General features: G+C 37.1%; 1 long non-coding RNA gene across 1 annotated transcript in view; it reads right to left on the bottom strand.

Annotated features, from left to right (window-relative positions):
• The window catches only part of LOC309807110, a 92,415-nt gene that overhangs the window by 3,316 nt on the left and 69,812 nt on the right, over positions 1-19,287 (bottom strand). The window contains exon 3 of the long non-coding RNA XR_014294510.1: positions 6,860-6,956. This is a non-coding gene — a long non-coding RNA (uncharacterized lncRNA). The remainder of the gene's footprint in view (positions 1-6,859; positions 6,957-19,287) is intronic.

Consider the following 19,287-nt stretch of genomic DNA (forward strand, 5'->3'; position numbering starts at 1 on the left):
GCTTGGCATTGGTGAAGGAAGAGGCAGCTTTCTCAAAGTTTTTATCTGCTTAATTGGATGTAGTAGAGAAAGGGAACAAGGAAAGTCAGAGGATAAGTGAACAGGCTCTGCACCTACCAAGGATGTGTTATCCTCCTAATCATCCCAGTAGGAATATTCCATTCATGTTCTTTGATCTGATCCTTGCATTGGAAGACACTTCTTTTTTAATCTCTTTTTTTTAAAATTTAAATTTAAATTTTATATTGAAGTATAGTTGATTTACAATGTTGAATTAGTTTCAGGTGTACAGCAAAATGATTCAGTTATATATATACACATATCCATTCTTTTTCAGATTCTTTTGCCATATAGGTTATTACAGAATATTGAGTAGAGTTCCCTTTGCTATACAGTAGGGTCTTGTTGATTATCTATTTTATATATAGTAGTGTGTATATGTGAATCCAAACTCCTAATTTATCCCTCCCCATACCTTTTCCCTTTAGTAACCATAAGTTTGTTTTTTAAGTCTGTGAGTCTGTTTCTCTTTTGTAATTAAGTTCATTTGTATCATTTTTTCAGATTCCACAGATAAGTGATATCATATGATATTTGTCTTTCTCTGAATGACTTCACTTGGTATGATAATCTCTATGTCAATTCATGTTACTGCAAATGGCATTATTTCATTCATTTTTATGGCTGAGTAATATTCCATTGTATATATGTACCACATCTTCTTTATCCATTCATCTGTCAATGGACATTTAAATTGCTTTCATATCCTGGTTATTGTGAATAGTGCTGCACTGAACACTGGGGTGCATGTATCTTTTGGAAGGATAATTTTCTCCAGATACATGCCTAAGAGTAGGATTGCTGGATCATATGGTAGTTCTATTTTTAGTTTTTTAAGGAATCCCATAATATTCTCCATAGTGGTTGAACCAATTTACATTCCCACCAACAGTGTAGGAGGACTCCTTTTCTCCACACCCTCTCCAACATTTTTGTAGTCTACAGTTTGTAGACGTTTTGATGATGGTTACTCTGACTGGTGTGAGGTGATACCTCATTGTAGTTTTGATTTGCATTTCTCTAATAATTAGCGATGTTGAGCAGATTTTCATGTGCTTTTTGCCCATCAGTATGTCTTCTTTGGAGAAATGTCTGTTTAGATCTTCTGTCCATTTTTTGACTGGGTTGTTTGCTTTTTTGATATTGAGCTGCATGAGCTATTTGTATACTTTGGAGATTATTCCATTGTCAGTCTCATCATTTGCAAATATTTTCTCCCATTCTGTAGGTTGTCTTTTTGTTTTGTTTATGGTTTCCTTTGCTGTGCAAAAGCTTTTAAGTTTTATTAGGTCCCATTTGTTTATTTTAGTTTTTGTTTTCTTTCCTCTAGGAGGTGGATCCAAAAAGATATTGCTGCTGTGAAAGAGTGTTCTGCCTGGATTTTCCTCTAAGAGTTTTATAATATCCAGTCTTACATTTAGGTCTTTAATGCATTTTGAGTTTATTTTTGTCTGTGGTGTTAGAAAATTGTTCTAATTTCATTTTTTTACATGTAGCTGTCCTGTTTTCCCAGTACCACTTATTGAAGAGACTGTCTTTTCTCCATTGTATAGTCCTGCCTCCTTTGTCATAGATTAATTGACCATAGTTGTGTGGGTTTATTTCTGGGCTTTCTATTCTGTTCCATTGATCTATATTTCTGTTTTTGTGCAAGTACCATACTGATTACTGTAGCTTTGTAATATAGTCTGAAGAGAGTGAGCCTGATTCCTCCAACTCCATTTTTGCTTTCATAGTATGCTTTGGCTATTTGGGGGTTTGTGTTTCTGTACAAATTTTAAAATTTTCTGTTCCAGTTCTGTGAAAAATGCCATTGGTGGGGGCTTCCCTGGCGGTCCGGTGGTTGGGACTTCACCTTCCAACGAGGAGGATGCAGGTTCGATCCCTGGTCAGGGAGTTGGGATCCCACATGCAATGCAACCAAAAAAAAAAAAAACAACAAAAACATAAAACAGAAGCAATATTGTAACAAATTCAATAAAGACTTTAAAAATGGTCCACATGAAAAAAATCTTAAAATAAAAATTCCACTAGTAATTTAATAGGGATTGCATTGAATCTGTAGATTGCCTTAAGTAGTATAGTCATTTTGACAGTATTGATTCTTCCAATCCAAGCACATGGTATATCTCTCCATCTGTTTGTGTCACTTTCGATTTCTTTCATCAGCATCTTAGAGTTTTCAGAGTACAGGTCTTTTGTCTCCTTAGATAGATTTATTCATAGGTATTTTTTCTTTTTGATGTGATGGTAAATGGGATTCCTTCCATAATTTCTCTTTCTGATCTTTTGTTTTTAGTGTATAGGAATGAAAGAGATTTCTGTGTATTAATTTTGTATTCTGTGACTTTACTGAATTCATTGATGTGGTGTATCACACTGATTGATATGAGCCTGTGAGCCATGGCCGCTGAACCTGCGCGTCCGGAGCCTGTGCTCTGCAACGGGAGAGGCCACAACAGTGAGAGGCCCGCGTACCATGAAAAAAAAAATCATAAAATGGGGCTTTCCTGGTGGCACAGTGTTTAAGAATCTGCCTGCCAGTGCAGGGGACATGGGTTCAAGCCCTGGTCCAGGAAGATCCCACATGCCGCAGAGCAACTAAGCCCACATGCCACAACTACTGAACCTGCATTCTAGAGCCATTGAGCCACAACTACTAAAGCCCACGAGCCACAACTACTGAAGCCCATGCACCTAGAGCCCATGCTCTACAACAAGAGAAGCCACTGCAATGAGAAGCCCATGCACCACAACAAAGAGTAGCTGCCATTCGCTGTAACTAGAGAAAGCCCACACACAGCAACAAAGACCCAATGCAACCAAAAATAAATAAAATAAATAAATTTATTTTTAAAATCATAAAATATTATAACCATCTTCTTCAGTTTACTTAGTCCCATGTAATTAATTCTTGTTTTGTTTGATCTTTTGTTAGAAGTTTTATGAAACCATCAATTTCTCTATTAGGGTTTTGTAAATTCTTACTCAGTTCAGTGTAATGATTTGAAATTCATCAGAAACTTGTGTTCTAGAATACTTGTTAGATCCTTTTCCATGAATTTCTCTGAACATGAAACACATTTTCAGGAAGCTTTTGTCAAAGCATCTGAGTAAAACCATTGTCTAAGTAATAAAAGACAAATATCCATTACTAAAAATTTGATTCATTCTAATGGAATTGACAAGAAAATTTATCTCTGTGACACAAAACATTTAAGATAATAACTAGAATTATGACTGATAACATTATACTAGGACATATCCAATTTTAGGAATTTCATATACTTTCGAGAACATTTATATTAATAACATTCACCCTTATGATATAACCTAGGGTTTATGATCATTTATTTAGCAATGCTTCCCATGTAAGTAACATACCAAATAAGCCTAATGAGTTTCATAGCTCTCTTTTCTAATAAGATAAAACAAATCTTTTAAGGTGTTCCAAGGGGCCTCTGGAAAACCTGAACGTTATTTCCAGGTCAATAAAACTTCATTTAGAATTTGACTTGGGGGAAAATCTATTTTTTCAAAAATAAAAATGTTTTAAAACACTTTGTCAAATATGATCATATGTCACTGTGAATTAATATTTAGTTATCAATTTAATCAAAGTGACAAAGATTCACATGTAAATACAGATAGTTAAATAGTGTAAAAAGACTTAGCTCTTTTACTATTGAAAGCACTCAGTTTTTCTTCAAAATTATCAAAGACTCATAAAGACAAAATGTACAATATTTGTTTTGCCAGACAGATTATATTAAATGTAAAAAAAGGGCTTTGTTTACAATTTCTCATTAAGAGCAGACCAATAATTAAGAAAATTTTGCAAAAAGAGAGAAAAAACAAATTTTAATTTTCTACCAGCTTACTTTGGATATTAAAACTCAATCACTTTATTAAATTCATTCCAATCTTAGACCTGACTACACATAAAATTCCTTTCTAAAGATTCCTCTTTAACAAACCTCTTACAACTTTCTCTGTCCATTTTGATTTGTCCCTTGTTCTCTTTCCCATTTAGAAGTTACCAGCTTTAGGACAAAACTCACTTAACAAAGTTTTTACATTAACAAAAACATCTCCATACCGTACACTTTTTCTTACCCCCAAATATATTCTAATTTCCTTATAATTCCTAGTAGCTTTAACCACATCTATTATTTACAATTCTTAATCCTTTGAAGCTTTAATTTTTTTGTAAAGATAAAGTTAAAAATTATGAACTGTGTAAGTATTTTGTGGCTTGGCAAACTTATAAATACATTTCATAATTTCTAGAAACATATTCTACTTCATAGTACAAGCTTTTAATGAAGCACAAGACATGTTTACTAATAGAACCAAACATATTTAGTGTGTAATAAGAGGTCAAAAGTAGGTAAACTTAGACTCGTTCAGCAATTAATATTTCAGTATTTTGTCTTAGTTGGAAATGATCTAGACATTCAATTCATTTAATTTAACTTAGCAAAACTCTAAGGGTACAATTTATCAAAGACATTTAGAAAACTATTTAAGTTGACATAGCAAAAACAATTATTGCTAAAAAAAGTTTACCTAAAAGAATTCTTATCTTATGTCTATTTAATTAATTTGTTCTTAACAATCACTCAGATTACTCATGACAATTTCATAAGTTGTTAAAGTAGTGTTAGCCATCATCTTAAATTATTATTATTACTTTTTTCTGAGAAATTTTGTAAAAGAGATAACATGGGCTTATTTGACTTTTAGTAAAACTACATAGCATAAAGCTATTATACTTAATGCTGATAACTCTTAAGATATGTCTGTATTAATTAAACCATTAAACCTGAACTAGATTTTACTTACCAAAAATTATCCTAGATCATGTGAATTTGAAAAATATTTGTATTCGTTTTTGTTATATTTTTGAGAATTTTTATATTGCTTGTTGGAATAAATTAAGTTTACTCACTCAGATAGCTACAGTCTTTTATTATTTACGGAGAAGACTTTTAAGTCTTCTTGCCCTTTAAGTGTACTTGCCCTTGATAAACAATTTTAAGGAGACTGTGATTTAGAGTTTGAGCAAGAGAGGGTTTTTCTGGTGGTTTTTGTTTAAAAAAAAAAACCTCTTTCCTTTTTTTTCTTTGACTTTTAGTTTCAGGTTCTAACAATTGAGATAATCTGGGCTCAGTCTCAGGCAATGCGGCTGTGTTTACATTTCAAAGACATGGTAAGATTTATAAGTTTAAGGGACAGAGAAAAAAGTGTAAATTTTCTTCTGTGAGTTTTGGAGTGTATTTTTCTATCATAAGTTTCAGGGTAATTATTATTTTAAAAACTTTTTCTTCTTAAGTACAGGACAATTTTGCTCCAATTATCCTCAACTTTTATAATATCTACAAGAATTTGAGAGGAATAGGTTTCAGGGTTGGTGAAGATAAATGGGCCTTGACTTGTTCCTAAGTTGCATTTCTGGTTTTGTAGAGATTTGGAAGACAAAGATAATTGTTTCTATTAGCTCTTGAATATTGGCTTCCAACTGATCTTTTCCTAATTATTTGTAGGAGGGCCTAAGGAATTGTTGAGGAGATGGGGCAATTTTTAAAATTTTTCTTAAAAAGGGGAATTCATGTTGGATCTTTAATTTCTGTTATTTCATCTTAATAACGATTCCCTAAGGCTAGCTGTTATACATGATTTTTCCTTTCAATTTGATCCTTCCATAAATACCAATATGACAGCTGTTTATGATGAGAGCTCTCAAAAAGGGAATCTTTTAAATACAGCAAATTTAAAGGATCCATCATCTGGCCATTGAGGAGTAAGACCTTTCATTAATTTCAAATAGTGACTCAAATCAGTAAGCCTTTTTATGGAACGACCCAGAGGTAACTTTTCAGGCTTAGAATAAATCCTTACCATGGATGAAATAAGCATACTTTCAGATGGAGAGGGCACGGATGATATAGCCCCTATAATGTGAAAATTCATTTCCAAGGATAACCTAAGAAAGCAAAGGCCTTCATTGCACAGGCAGTAAGGGTGGTATAATGCAAACTGTGTCCCTGGTCTCTCCTGGGAAGTTGAGGCACCTCTGATCCCAAACCTACTAATCTGTGACATCAGGCATATGCTGCTGGAATGGGACTTTTCCAACACTAACAAGGCAATGAAGGTTGAAACAACAAAGGCCCCTTATGGACTGGGTCCCCTTAGGACAAACTCCTCTGACAGCTGGCACAACAAGACTAGAGTGTGCTGTTTATGACTTTGTGTCTCAGAACCCCAGTCAATTCAACTGGTTACCAGATGCACCCCAGTAAATACACCATCCAGATGGTGGAGACCAGAGAGAATATTCTCACTGGACAAAAAGCCAAACTCTCAGGACACAGAAAAATACAGAAGGAAAAATCTCATCCAGTTTTTATATAGAGGACTGACAGCAAAGTTTGTCTTAATAGGCACTGGACTAGAGAGAACTGGTAACTCACCAGTCTGTGAGGCTGTCTCAAACAGCAGGCTTATAGGGCCTATGCCTGTATTCTGCCCTATGGTTCTTTCTTCTTATGAAACATGACTCAGGAGACAGAGACAAAGAAAAACAGTGACTGTCTCTGGGAGGAAAGGATTAAGAAAAACTGAGATGAGATTACTCATTTCCAAAAACCAGATTTTCTATGTCACAAGGATCTTGCTCCATAAGTATTTTCTTCTGCTAATCTAAATTTAGAGATAGAGAAAAGGAGACTCTTAAGCACTTTCCCTCCCACCAGACCTTACAGGCCTGGGAAGTTGAGGAGAGAAGAAACTTTACCTTCTGCTGGCCTTTGTCATGTGTCCTAGGATCTCTCAGCTGCAGCAGTCTTGTGGTGGGAAGCAGGGTTTAGCCAGCCTCCTGGTTGTCTTGTCAGCTGTTGAGGAGGAAGAAATGTCCCTGCCAACCTTCTTGAGTTAAAGAAGTAACAAGGTTTATACAGCCTTCTTGACCCTGCATTCCCTATCTCTGGTGCTAATGATGTCTTTCTACCTCCTGGTACAGGAAGGGCACCATTCACATGAGATATTAATTTCCTGCTTTCATGGAGACAGATAGGAAGGTCAGTGTGTCTCTCTTGCATCAGTCATTTCTTCAGTAACTTTAATTCAAAGTAATATTCCACTGAGGCATATTTTGGAGCATCCTGCCCTGGGCACCAACAAAGTCAAATGGTTTAGAGAGAAAGCAAGTCCCTTTGTCAGCACTGACCTGTGCTCATGGTGATTGTTATTCCATCTCCACAATACCATTGGGCTGGGTGCTCAAGAAACAGAGCTGTGAAAACATGGCTCCTGTCTCTTATAATTTATAGTACCAATGTTTCAAAGAAAAAATTTTATTTAGTGCCTCCTTTGTGTTAGACAATAATGCTGGTATATTTTCAAGATATACAAATAATAGAAAGAGACATGTATGGTACTTGAATTGTAGTGAGACATTAAAAATTCCCCCCCCCCCCAAAAAAAATCTTTTTCTTTATACTTATAAGGAAAAAAATGTAGATTCATTTTGGATAAGATAAAGAAAATTTATGAAGTGATAAATCTAACCTGAGAAAGTAGAAAAGAACACAGTACACAGGCTCTGAGCATTCTACTCACAGAAAATATTGTCCTGTTCTTTTGCAATATGGACTTGTTCCCCTGTCCCTATGTCTGTCTCTTCCCCTCTCTGTTTCTGCCCCTCTTCTCTCTCTCTCACACACATACACACATTCACTCCCCTACAAAAAAACCCATTGACTAAATGCTAATTGGCAGACACTGTGCTCAAACTGAGGCTACAGTGGTGAGTTAAAAACAGAGATAATTTTTCCATCCTCATCAAACGTATATTCCAAGATGGAGAAAGTGAATACTAACCAAAGAGTCACACAACCATAATATTGCAACCACAACGAACAACCATAACCACTGAGTTAAGCTAAGCAAGCCACTATTGTCAGCTTTCTCTCAACCCTCAGTAGAGTGTGTTCCACTTAAAGGCCTTGAGTAAGTCACTATTCTGTTGAGAAAATCCAGGACATTTCTCAGTCTTCCACATCTGAAATTATGCAGTTTGGAATGTCAGGAACAAGAGTGAGGGGAAAGGTCATTCAGAACTGCAACTAACCAGTTTCTCTCTTTCTGACTGCTGCAATAACCTCCTGGTCTATCCTGTGTTTACTCCCATTCCTCTGGCCCGTTCACAGAGCTGCCAAAGTGGTCCCTTAAAATTTAAGCCTGATTGTGCCACTCTATACTCAAAATCATCCAGTGAATTCAATTTAATTACAGTAAATCCAAAGTTCTCACCAAGGCCTCAGAGTCCTTTTTGATCTGTTCTCCCCTTCTCCCATGTCTCTCTTGGCCTCATTCCTACCACTCTCCCCCTTGTTTTCTGTAATCCAGCCAAACTTGCTTCTTCTCCAGCTTTTACTAAAACACTACTTAGTAGACAAACAATTTAATTTAAATTGGGCAAAAAATTTAATAAGACACTTAACCAAAGAAGATACAGGAATGGTAAATAAGCAACATTTAAAAATGTTCAGCATTATCAGTCATCAAAGAAAAATTAAAACCACAATGCAAATAACTTCACATCTACTAGAATGACTAAAATTAAAAAGATTGATAGCATCAAATGTTAGTAAGGATGGAGAACAACCAGAAGTCTCATACATTCCTGAAGAAAATGTGAAATGATGTACTACTTTGGAAAACAGTTCGGCATTAATACAACCCCCTAATTTCACCCCCTAGGAATTTAAATTAGAAAAATATGTCCACACAAAATTTGTACATGAACGTTCATAGAAACAACTTTATTCATGATTGTGAAACTGAGTAGGATCCTGTGGGGCCTTCCCAGTGACAGACTCCCAGTGTTCCCTGCTTCTTGTTTGTAGAACAAAGCTTTAGTCTCCTAGGCCTCCCTTGATTTCCAGAGAGCAGTTAATGATTACAGAACTGACAAAATTCAGAAACAAAGGAAAAGCAGTCAAGCAAGAAAAGTAACAATAGATTGAAAAACAGTGTTGTCTATATCCCTTTCTCCTCAAGGGATATAGATAACAGTCTGACACATATCCTTGATGTGGTGCTCCAAGGACAATGGTGCTTCAAGGACAAAGGACAACCCTCTCTGAAAAAGTGTCAGCGTTACACCCCTTATCAGACCCTTAATTGCCCTCCCCACCATGTTGTGATGCTTATGAAATTCCTGAGCCCAGCTGGGCCATGAGACCTGTCCCAAATAAGAAAAGGCATCTTCCCTGTCCCACTGCCACCCTATAGAAGGAAAGTATATGTGCCTCGACCAATTAGTAAACGAAATTTTCACCTTGGAGCATTCCTTTGTTTTCTGGCTATAAAAACTGATCAATAGCACATGTTTGGGGTCCACTCCCCCAGACTACTAGGAAGTCAGCCTGCTGTTCTGGCAGAGACACTTTCCTCTAATAAATTCTATCTTCTTTACATTCTGCCTTGTGTCTGGAAATTCTTTTCCAACCCACGTATGGACCACGACACTTGAGAGTTTTTTGTAGACACTAAGGCTCTCCACCTGATGGAGGATCTGACTACATGCTGATCACAAGCATGTAGGTCCCAGACTGGTTGGAACAAGAAGGCTGATGATTAAGGTTCCCAAAATATCACCCTGTCACCTCTCCACCAACTAATCAAAAGAATGTCCATGAACTGATAATTCACCCTGAGACCCTCACTCCTAATGTTGTCTTTAGAAACACTTGCCCAAAAGTCTTCAGGGAGTTTGGGTCTTTTGAGCATTAGCTGCTTGTTATCCTTGCTTCACATCCTGCAAATAAACACTGTACTTTCCTTCACCACAACTGGTATCAGTAGATTGGCTTTGCTCTGCATTGGGTGAGTGAATCTGTGTTTGGTTTGGCAATAATTTAGGCAACCATGAAGGGGCCACCATCCCTAGTGGGCATCTCAACCATAGCACACTGGCCCCTGACCAGTGGCAGCTCATGGATACTACTCAGCAGCTGCTTGAGCACCTTTGTCTCAGAGATGGCCCTGAACACTTGCCACTGACCAGGCATCATTGGCCCATGGCACTTTTGATTTCTCTGGTAAAGGGAAAAAGACACATGCTTTGCTGGTTGAGATTTCTCTAGTAAGTAGTGGAACTTGTGTGTGATAATACCAGGGTATTCATTCTCTTAGCCATTTGGGTCTGTCAGTGGCTAACCATTTGTTGGGATTTTCCCTTTTGGGCTGAGGAGTTTGAAACCCTGAGAGACTACATTTGTTTGTTTGTTTGAGATTTTAAGATTACCAGCCATAAACAACTGAGAATGGGTAATCAGAGCTCTGTTTCATCTTATATTCCCTACGGTGTATTTTGCAGAATCGGGAAATTCTTAGCTCTTAGTTTCATGGGCTCGTACCCATGAAAAGGAGAAGGTGATATTTTTCTAAAATCATGTGGTCACAGTATTCTTTAGGCTCTGGAGAATAATGACCCAGATGGGGCACTTTTTGACATTCTAAAACTTGTTTTTGCAAATGAAAAAGATGGCTTGTTAAAAGTATCTCTTCACTATTCTGACCAGAAGGAAACAAATCTTACTAGGAGGAACTTACATTTTTCCCCCTGTGCCTTTGAAATGTAAATGTTCTACCCTGGGCTCTAATGTACTCTCACTCACTCTTGTCTATACCATGGCCAATTCCTGAGACTGAGGGGGGAAAAAAAGGGAGAAGAGTCCTTTTTAAACTCAGGCAGGAAAACTGTGAGATCTCTGTTTGTCTGGAATGTATGTATGTCCATGTGTACATTATAAATATATCTCTTTTCCTTTGGATGGTATTATCAAAGTTAGTTTGTAAATGAGCTCTATTTAATTGACTTAAAGGAAATTAAGCACTTACAGAAATTCTCAGAAATATAAAAGAAACTAACTTGAATGAATTTCAGATTCATGTGATCTGAAAAATATTCAATATTAAATTTGGGATAATGGCTGACTTGGTCTAATGTCTCATAAAGTTTTCTTGGGTAATCTAAACATAATTTTTGAGAACAAGTGAATAAAATAGAGGTAAATGAGACAAGAGTTTTTAGGTGAACTCTGGGAATAATTATGTTTTAGGAATGCCTACTTAAAAATAGCTTTTCTGGACGTTTTAGTAACTTGAAATTTTAGAGTTTAACTAAATTAAGCTAAATGATGAGAATTCATTGAATATCGAGGTCTTTTTCAAATAAAATAATATACTGAAATATTAATTACTAAACATTGGCTTCCTTTTACAGAGAAAGTAAAGATATTTAAGACTATTAATAAATATGTTTGGTGTCACACTGAGACATTTTCCATAAGAAAGCACATATTTTTAGAAATTATAAATAGCATTTATTTATAAATTTGCCAATCTACAGAATGCTAATGTAAAGAACAGCTCATAATTGCTTACTTCTTAATTTTCACTAGGAATTTAGGTTTTTAAGACTTGAGAATTCTAATTAAATATGTAATTAAAGCCACTAGAAATAAGGAGAACATTTTAGTATACAGGGTAATAGGATGTGTGTTTTCATTAAAAGAAGGTATGAAGAATAGGAATTTATTTTGTTAAAGAAAAAGGAAGTAATTTTCTCTTAAAGTTGGTTATTTCTAAATAGGAAATAAAATAAAGGGCAAGTTAATATGAATATAGAAAGTTGTAGATTTCTGGGGAAAAAGTAATCTTTAGAAAGAAATTCTATGTGTTGTCAGGACTCACTAAGATTAGAATGAATTTAATTGAGTAAATGAATTTTAAGATTAAAAGTAAAGTGGTACAAAAACTTAAAATTTTTTTCTCTCTCTGTTAAGAGAAAAAAGTTTTCTTGGAATATTGATTTGCTTTTGATTACAGATGGTAAATTTTCTTTACCTTTTAAATAATCTGTTATAACTTTCTGTACTTGCTTTTAAAATCTTTCATTGTAACTTTAGTTAAATGGATAAGCATTGTTTCACAGTGATCTGTAATCCTATTTGACCAAGTGTCTTGAAACTTTTTAACATTTTGGATAAATTTCTCAAGGATAGAATCCTAATTAAAGATATTTTGACCTCTAGATAGCTTTGGGATGTTTCAGAGGACCCCTAAGTCATCTCAAAGAGAGATATTAAACTAATTAGGATTATTTGGTATGTTATGGGAGGCACTGTCAATTGATTAGGGATAAATGTATCTCCAACCTTCTTAGGTTATACATTTAGATTATACTAAATATCATTAATATAGATATTCTTAAGTTATATGAAATTAAATAAAATTTCTAAAATTTGAATATGTCAAATTTGTATGTTACAGAAGTAAACAAAATTTTTTTTGTCAATTGCATTTTAACCAGCTCTTTAACTGTGTCTTTTTAAGTCTTTTTATCATTCATAGATGCTTTTGCAAAAATGCTTCATCTTCAGGAAGATTCATACTAAAGACTTTCTGACAAGTGCAGGTTTCTGATAACTTTCAAATCATACCATTGAATTGGGTAAGAAATTAAAGAATTCTAATGGAAATCCCGATGGTTTCATAAAGGTTAAGGCTGCAAACTGTAAACAGCTCAAATGTTCATCATCAAGTGAATGAGTAATTCACATCAGCAATAAAGGGGAATGAAATATTAATATACATAACATGGATGAATCTCAAAACATGCTGAGTGAAAGAAAACAGGAACCAAATACACACTGTTAGATTCTATTTATGTAAATTTGAGAATGGGAAAACTATAGTCACTGAAAGCAAATCATCATATCACTTTTGTAGGAAGGTGAGGATTGACCACAAAGGAGCCTAAGGAAACTTTCTGGGTAATGGAAATTTTCTGTATCATGATTGTGGTAGTGATTACACAACTGTATATACTTGTCAAAATTTATCTAACTGTGCTGTACACTTAACATGAGTGCTATCAGTTGTCTGTAAATTGTACCCCAGTAGGGGTGATTAAAAGGAAATATATATTATGTATGACATATAAATATATGTTTACATATATTACATATACATCATGACAATAGAATAAAACATGTTCTTAGTGATTAAATTGCCATTTAGCCAACATCCAGAATGCCAAACATCCTTATTTTTTTCTTGTTTTTCCTTTCTCTAACCTTTCAAAAAGCATCATTTTTAATAGTCACATCAACATTGCTGATTAGATTTGCAGTAATTTGAAAACACAGAAGACATTCCTTTTAAAAATATAAACAAAAGCTTCTTTCATCTGCTCTCTAGATCTTTTTATTCTTATGCCACATTCTTTACACCAGTTGACCAATTGAGTTAGGCACTCATTTACTTTTTCACAAATCTTTGTTGTGTTTCTGCTAGTTCTGCATTAGGGACTATTAAGGAGGAAAACCACTGACACAAAATGGTTTCATTTGTGCTGAAGCCCACGATACCACGCATATATTTAATACCTAACCTACTTGCAATTTCGACCTTCACCAGAAATGTTATCTTAATTCTGAAATCTGGAATCTTCTGGTCAGCACCAATGTGGTAATCTATCACAGGGGCCCTCTCCATCTCCCCCAACCCAAGAAGAAGAGGCAATCTGCAAGATAAAACTCAAGGCTTCCCTTCCCTACAAAGAGAAGATAGTACTGGTCCCAAATAACCTTTTTTTTCTTTTGCTAATGACTTTCTTGCCCACCCTCCTTTCTATAAAAACCTTCCACTCTGTGTAACTTCTCAAAGTGCCCTTCTATTTACTAGATGAGATGCTGCCCAATTCATAAAGCATCAAATAAGGCCAATCAGATTTTCGAATTTACTCAGTTGAATTTTGTTTTTTAACAAGACATGACCTTAAACAAGATAAACATTGCCCCTGTTTTCATCTCAGGTGGCCTCAGCCTGCAGCTGCTTGAAGCAGGATTTTGGTTCCTGGCCAGAGATTGAAGTCAGGCCGGGGCAGTGAAAGCACTAAATCCTAGCCACTAGACCACCAGGGACTAGTGGCCAGTGACAAGGTCCTGGCCTGTCTGCTGTGTAGAAATGAATTTCCACAGAGATGGAAAGTAGTGAAACAAGTAAAGTGTTTATTAGGAGGACAAAGAATACATGTGGATAGACACATGGGCGGGCTCAGAGAGAGAGTTGCGCTCGCAGGGTAGTTTGAATCACTTTTATGGGGAATTTCTTCCAGGTTTCCTTTGACCAATCATCTTGCTTTGCCTGGTTCTGAGTCCATATTTGGTATACCTCAGGGTCCTCCCGTGTTCATGTGCATCTCTTAGCCAAGATGGATGCTAGCGAAGAGGCCTATGGGTAGTTGACATCACTTACTATGGGGTGGTGCCCTCTCCCTTTTTGACCTCCAAGGAACCCTTCTGCACATGTGTCGCTGGGAAGGTCTCCTTGACTACGAGAATGAGGAACATCTAGTCTTTTATCTCTTATCTGGGCAGGGCACAGCCTCCTTTCTCGATTGCCCTGTTATTGATATTTTGGAGTTTCTGTCCAGAGGGAATGAACTCCTGCTGCTTACCCTGCGGCCCATCTATCTCCTGCCTCACTTTCACAGAACTCACAATCTGCTGTGCGAGACAGTCAGAATATGAGCACACACACACACAAATAATTTTAAAGCCCGATAGATTTGAAGTCAATAGAAAAGACATTGAGGGCTTCCCTGGTGGCACAGTGGTTAAGAATCCGCCTGCCAGTGCAGGGGACACGGGTTCAAGCCCTGGTCCAGGAAGATCCCACATGTCGTGGAGCAACTAAGTCCGCGAGCCACAACTACTGAGCCCGCACGTTGCAACTACTGAAGCCCATGAGCCTAGAGCCCGTGCTGCGCAACAAGAGGAGCCACCAAAATGAGAAGCCCTCACACCGCAACGAACAGAATCCCCTGCTTGCCCCAACTAGAGAAAGCCCACGCACAGCAACGAAAACCCAATGCAGCCATAAATAAATAAATAAATAAATAATAAATTAAAAAAAAAAAAAGAAAAGACATTGAAAAAGAAATGGGCCTCCTTTTGATAAGGAAGTCAGAGGTTTCTCTGTAACTTCTTTTGAGAACAATAAGCCATGTCTTTTCCCTCTTCTACATTTTCTCTCCCCACTGCTGACCCCAACAAAATGCTGAAGACAGAATTTGCACTCAATAGATTACCTTTTAAATTGATGTAAAAGTATAAAGTATATTTAAGTGCATTAAAGTATGGAAGGGCATACATTTGGAGCATAAAAGCTCAGTACCTGCTGGAAATATCACATAATTGATGAATATAAAACTAATTATATAATAGGGAAATTAAAAAGAAATTTCAGGCTGTGTAGAGACTAAATTAAGAGAACAATATCATATATAATAGCTGAATATTTTGGCATTTGAAATTGGAATTTAAAAAATAGATAAGAGAGGAAGAAATAGGAGTCTTAATTAATAACTGAAGGACAAAGGGGGGATAGGTAGCTTATTTAGCTTATTTCTGCCTTTTTAGTTGCAGAAAATATCAGTTTTGAAACCAGATATGGTTGCAATGTATTAGTTCTGCACAAAGTGCTAGGATGAGTTTCCCCACACCCACAGTTTGGGGATAGTGCTTTACTCATAACTCATCTTTCATGCATTTGCCTAAATTCTTGTGGAATACAGCTGGACTTGCAGCTCATAAATGTGAACCTTTGGATGTGTTTTAAACACTACTGAACTCCATTTTAATTTTACATAGTAAAGCCTCTGGGCTCTATTTACTCTTTCATTATATAACATTCATTTATCTTATGAAAAACGCTGTGATTCACTGTTGGTCTAGCTTTTTTTTTTTCACTTATTTGGATGATTTTTAGAATCCAAACTGTATTGTTATTTATCTTGGAAAACAGAAACACTTTCGGGAGTCAGTTCTCTGAGTCCCAAACCCCTCACCTGACACCCTCTTGTGGTGCTGTGCCCTGGGGGGAGGATACAGCAGGATCTGCAGGTGGAGAGGCCTAGAGAGCTGAGGGTATTATGTGTCTGGTTTATCGCCAAGATCAGTCAAGCCCCAAATTATAGTGTTGAGGGAGAAATTTTTCACGTAATGAGGTATGGGGAAGTCATTTAGGCTTATACATGGTTCAGTGTAAACTCTGTGTGAACTGAAAGAGCCTGTCAAGCACACGCAGCACATCTGCTTTAACCATTAAGGAAAAGAAATGCCTGATTCAAACAGAAGGATAAGTGACTCCCTTCTTACGATGCCCATGTTCACACCCTCTCGAAGACGAGGCTCCTTTCCCACGTGCCAGGATCCCACTGTCTCACTACACATGTCCTCAATCTGTCTCTTTTGAAATCTTCAAGGAATAGACCCCTGTCATGTTGGATGTATGTTCTTTGTTCTGATAAAGTACAAGACTACCATGCTTCAGTGGAGAAGTTCCTTAGAGCCTTTTGAGGGGCTGCCTCCCAGATTATAGCCCTCAGCTTGGCTCAAATAAAACGATTTTCTGTTCCTATTATAAATTCTTTATTATTTCCCTCCACAGTGTGTTATTCCTTATGAAGTCCAGCTGTTCTAGGCTGACACCAAGCCACCCTGAAGCAGCCATCGTGTCTTCATTGCCTCTTTCTCACATCTGGGTCCTTGAAGGTTGCTGAGATCACACTTGCTTGTCTGTGTCCATGGAACCCAGGGCAGAGCCCAGGTCCTCCCACCAGGGCCCTGGATTCTGGTACCAAACCCAGGAGAAGGTGTGCTCTAGTTATATCAGCCTCACCTGGCACCGAGGCCAAGATCGTCATGTGTTTTTTCCCAGACTTCTTCTGTGGGAAAGGGTTTTGGGACGTTTTGTTTTCCCTAGTTCACCCTAGAGAGATGCAAGGAGGAAGTCTGATGCAGACTTTCCAGCTTACAAACATCTGAGGGCTGTGTCTCAGGTCAGGATCAATGTTCCCTTTTCCATGGGCATTCAAGTCAGTGAGGCAGCCTGACTTGAGGGCCAGGACTCTGCCTCTGTAGTCCTGGAGGTGATGGCTGAAGGCTGGGGACAGGGGCGCTGCAGTTCTGCTCAAGGGGAATTAAAGGCCAGAAAGCCCGGGTTTCTGCAGGAGTCTGATCATCGCCTGGAATGTATGCCAGTTAACATATAATTTCTTTATCCTATTTATTCATTATTGTTATCATTGTATCATCATTGTACTTTGGGACTCAATTTTTTATTGTTATAGAAATCCAATGTTTTCAAAGATTCTCCCTCAAGGATTCTACTGTTAACATTTTTCATTAAGAGAAATGCCTGTCTATTCCAATCTTTCTTTCCCTCCATTATTTACTGTGTCTTTTCTAGGTCTTGTCCTTGTCTCCTGGGCCACAGTCAGTAATGTCTCCACTTATGTATTCTGAGTGTGTGATCATTTGGTCCAAGGGATTCTGCTGAATGAAGTATAAATTCTGATATCTTTCTCTTGCAAACTTTCAAAAACTACAAATAAAATGAAGATATGGGCAATATAAAATGAAAATATGATTTTCCATTCTTATTAATATCTATCTCTATATTTCAATAGAATTCAATTATTGGCCCCTGGTGACTATATTTTTCAAAAGAATTCCCTAAATAATTACCAGGAATTCACTACTCCAATGTAATGTAGAAGATATTCTTAGTGTATTCTTCAAATTCATGTTGATGGAATGCTCAAGTTCCCTATATCAAATTGAGCTCCTATATTCCCTCTGAATAATAAAACTAAGATATGTTTGCTAAAGACTGTTGAAAAACAACATTTTAGCTTGACATGGACAGTACAAATACAGTATCACTAAGGGTGAAAATTTAGTATATGTCCTGTGGACTACCAATTTCATGTTCCACAATCACAATCGAACCATTTAAATACAGAATTATTTCCTAATTCTCTATTATATAAATCTCATTATAAATAACAAGCATTTTAAAAGCTTTAAATTTTTAACTATAGCTCATTAATTTGTACCTTTTCTCCTCTATCAACAAAAATTGACTTTCATGGTTAACTCAGTTAAAAAATAAAACAGCACAATAGGAAAGAAGTAAAATATCTCCATTGCCTACAATATATAATAATATATATAAATATGCTGATGACAAAAACGTGGGTCTGCTCTCCCACGTGCAGTAAAGCAAATCTACTGACACCAGGTTATGGCGAAGGAAAGTGCAGCGTTTATTGCAGGTGCCAGGCAGGGAGTTCAGGTCAGCTAGTGCTCAAAACCCCTGAACCCCCTTTCCTGATGGGTTTCATGAAAGCATTTTTAAATACCAGGTGAGAGAGGGGAATCACAGGGTATGTGATCAGCTCCTGCACAATTCTTTGGTTGATGTGAGGTAACAGAGCAGTGTCACAGGGGTTAACGTTATCAATCCTCAGGCTCCAGTAAAAGATCTCCTACTTAAAACAGCTTTAAAAGTTAATAAAAATAAACACTAACTGAGTAGAGGGCAGGTGTCCTCAACTTCAGAACAGTGTAAAGTCAGCAAATATCACAACTGGTACACCCCTCGAAGAGACTGATCTTGACTGGTTGCAATTTTTAAGAAAACACATTTGGGTAAAATTAACTCTGCACTTAAAAAAATTGACTCACAGGTTTTAGGTTTTCTCAATGCTCTAAAAGTACTTCTTTTTCCTTTCCAAGAAGGGACTTTCAACCTCCCCCAAAGTAAAAGGGCAGTGCCTCTTGGATTGCTTTCTCTCACTGAACACACCGAAGAAAAATTGCATCATGTTGGTGTCTATCTGAATAATGTGCTCAGGGCTCTCCCTGAGTCATTGCATGGTTCTCATTTGCACGTGGGAGCCAATGGGTCTAAGTGCAGGCCACCACAAGATGTGCCACTATGGCATGTGGATTATTTTGAGCTGAAAACAATCAGGCCCAAAAGACTCAGGAAGAGCCTTTGAACTTCCCCCTTACTGCCTAAAATAATTTAAGACAGGGGGCCTGTCCCAGGAAGAAGCTATCACTAGAGATAAATGTAGTATAATATTAGGTGTGGTAGAACAGGAGGAACATTGAAAAGCCCATTTGATCAAAATCCTCTCTGTGGGGCTTCCCTGGTGGCGCAGTGGTTGAGAGCCCGCCTGCCGATGCCGGGGACACGGGTTCGTGCCCCGGTCCGGGAAGATCCCACGTGCCGCGGAGCAGCTGGGCCCATGAGCCATGGCTGCTGGGCCTGTGCGTCCGGAGCCTGTGCTCTGCA

Source organism: Mesoplodon mirus (genome assembly GCF_964341445.2).
Source record: "Mesoplodon mirus genome assembly, chromosome: 7".
Lineage (NCBI taxonomy): Eukaryota > Metazoa > Chordata > Mammalia > Artiodactyla > Ziphiidae > Mesoplodon > Mesoplodon mirus.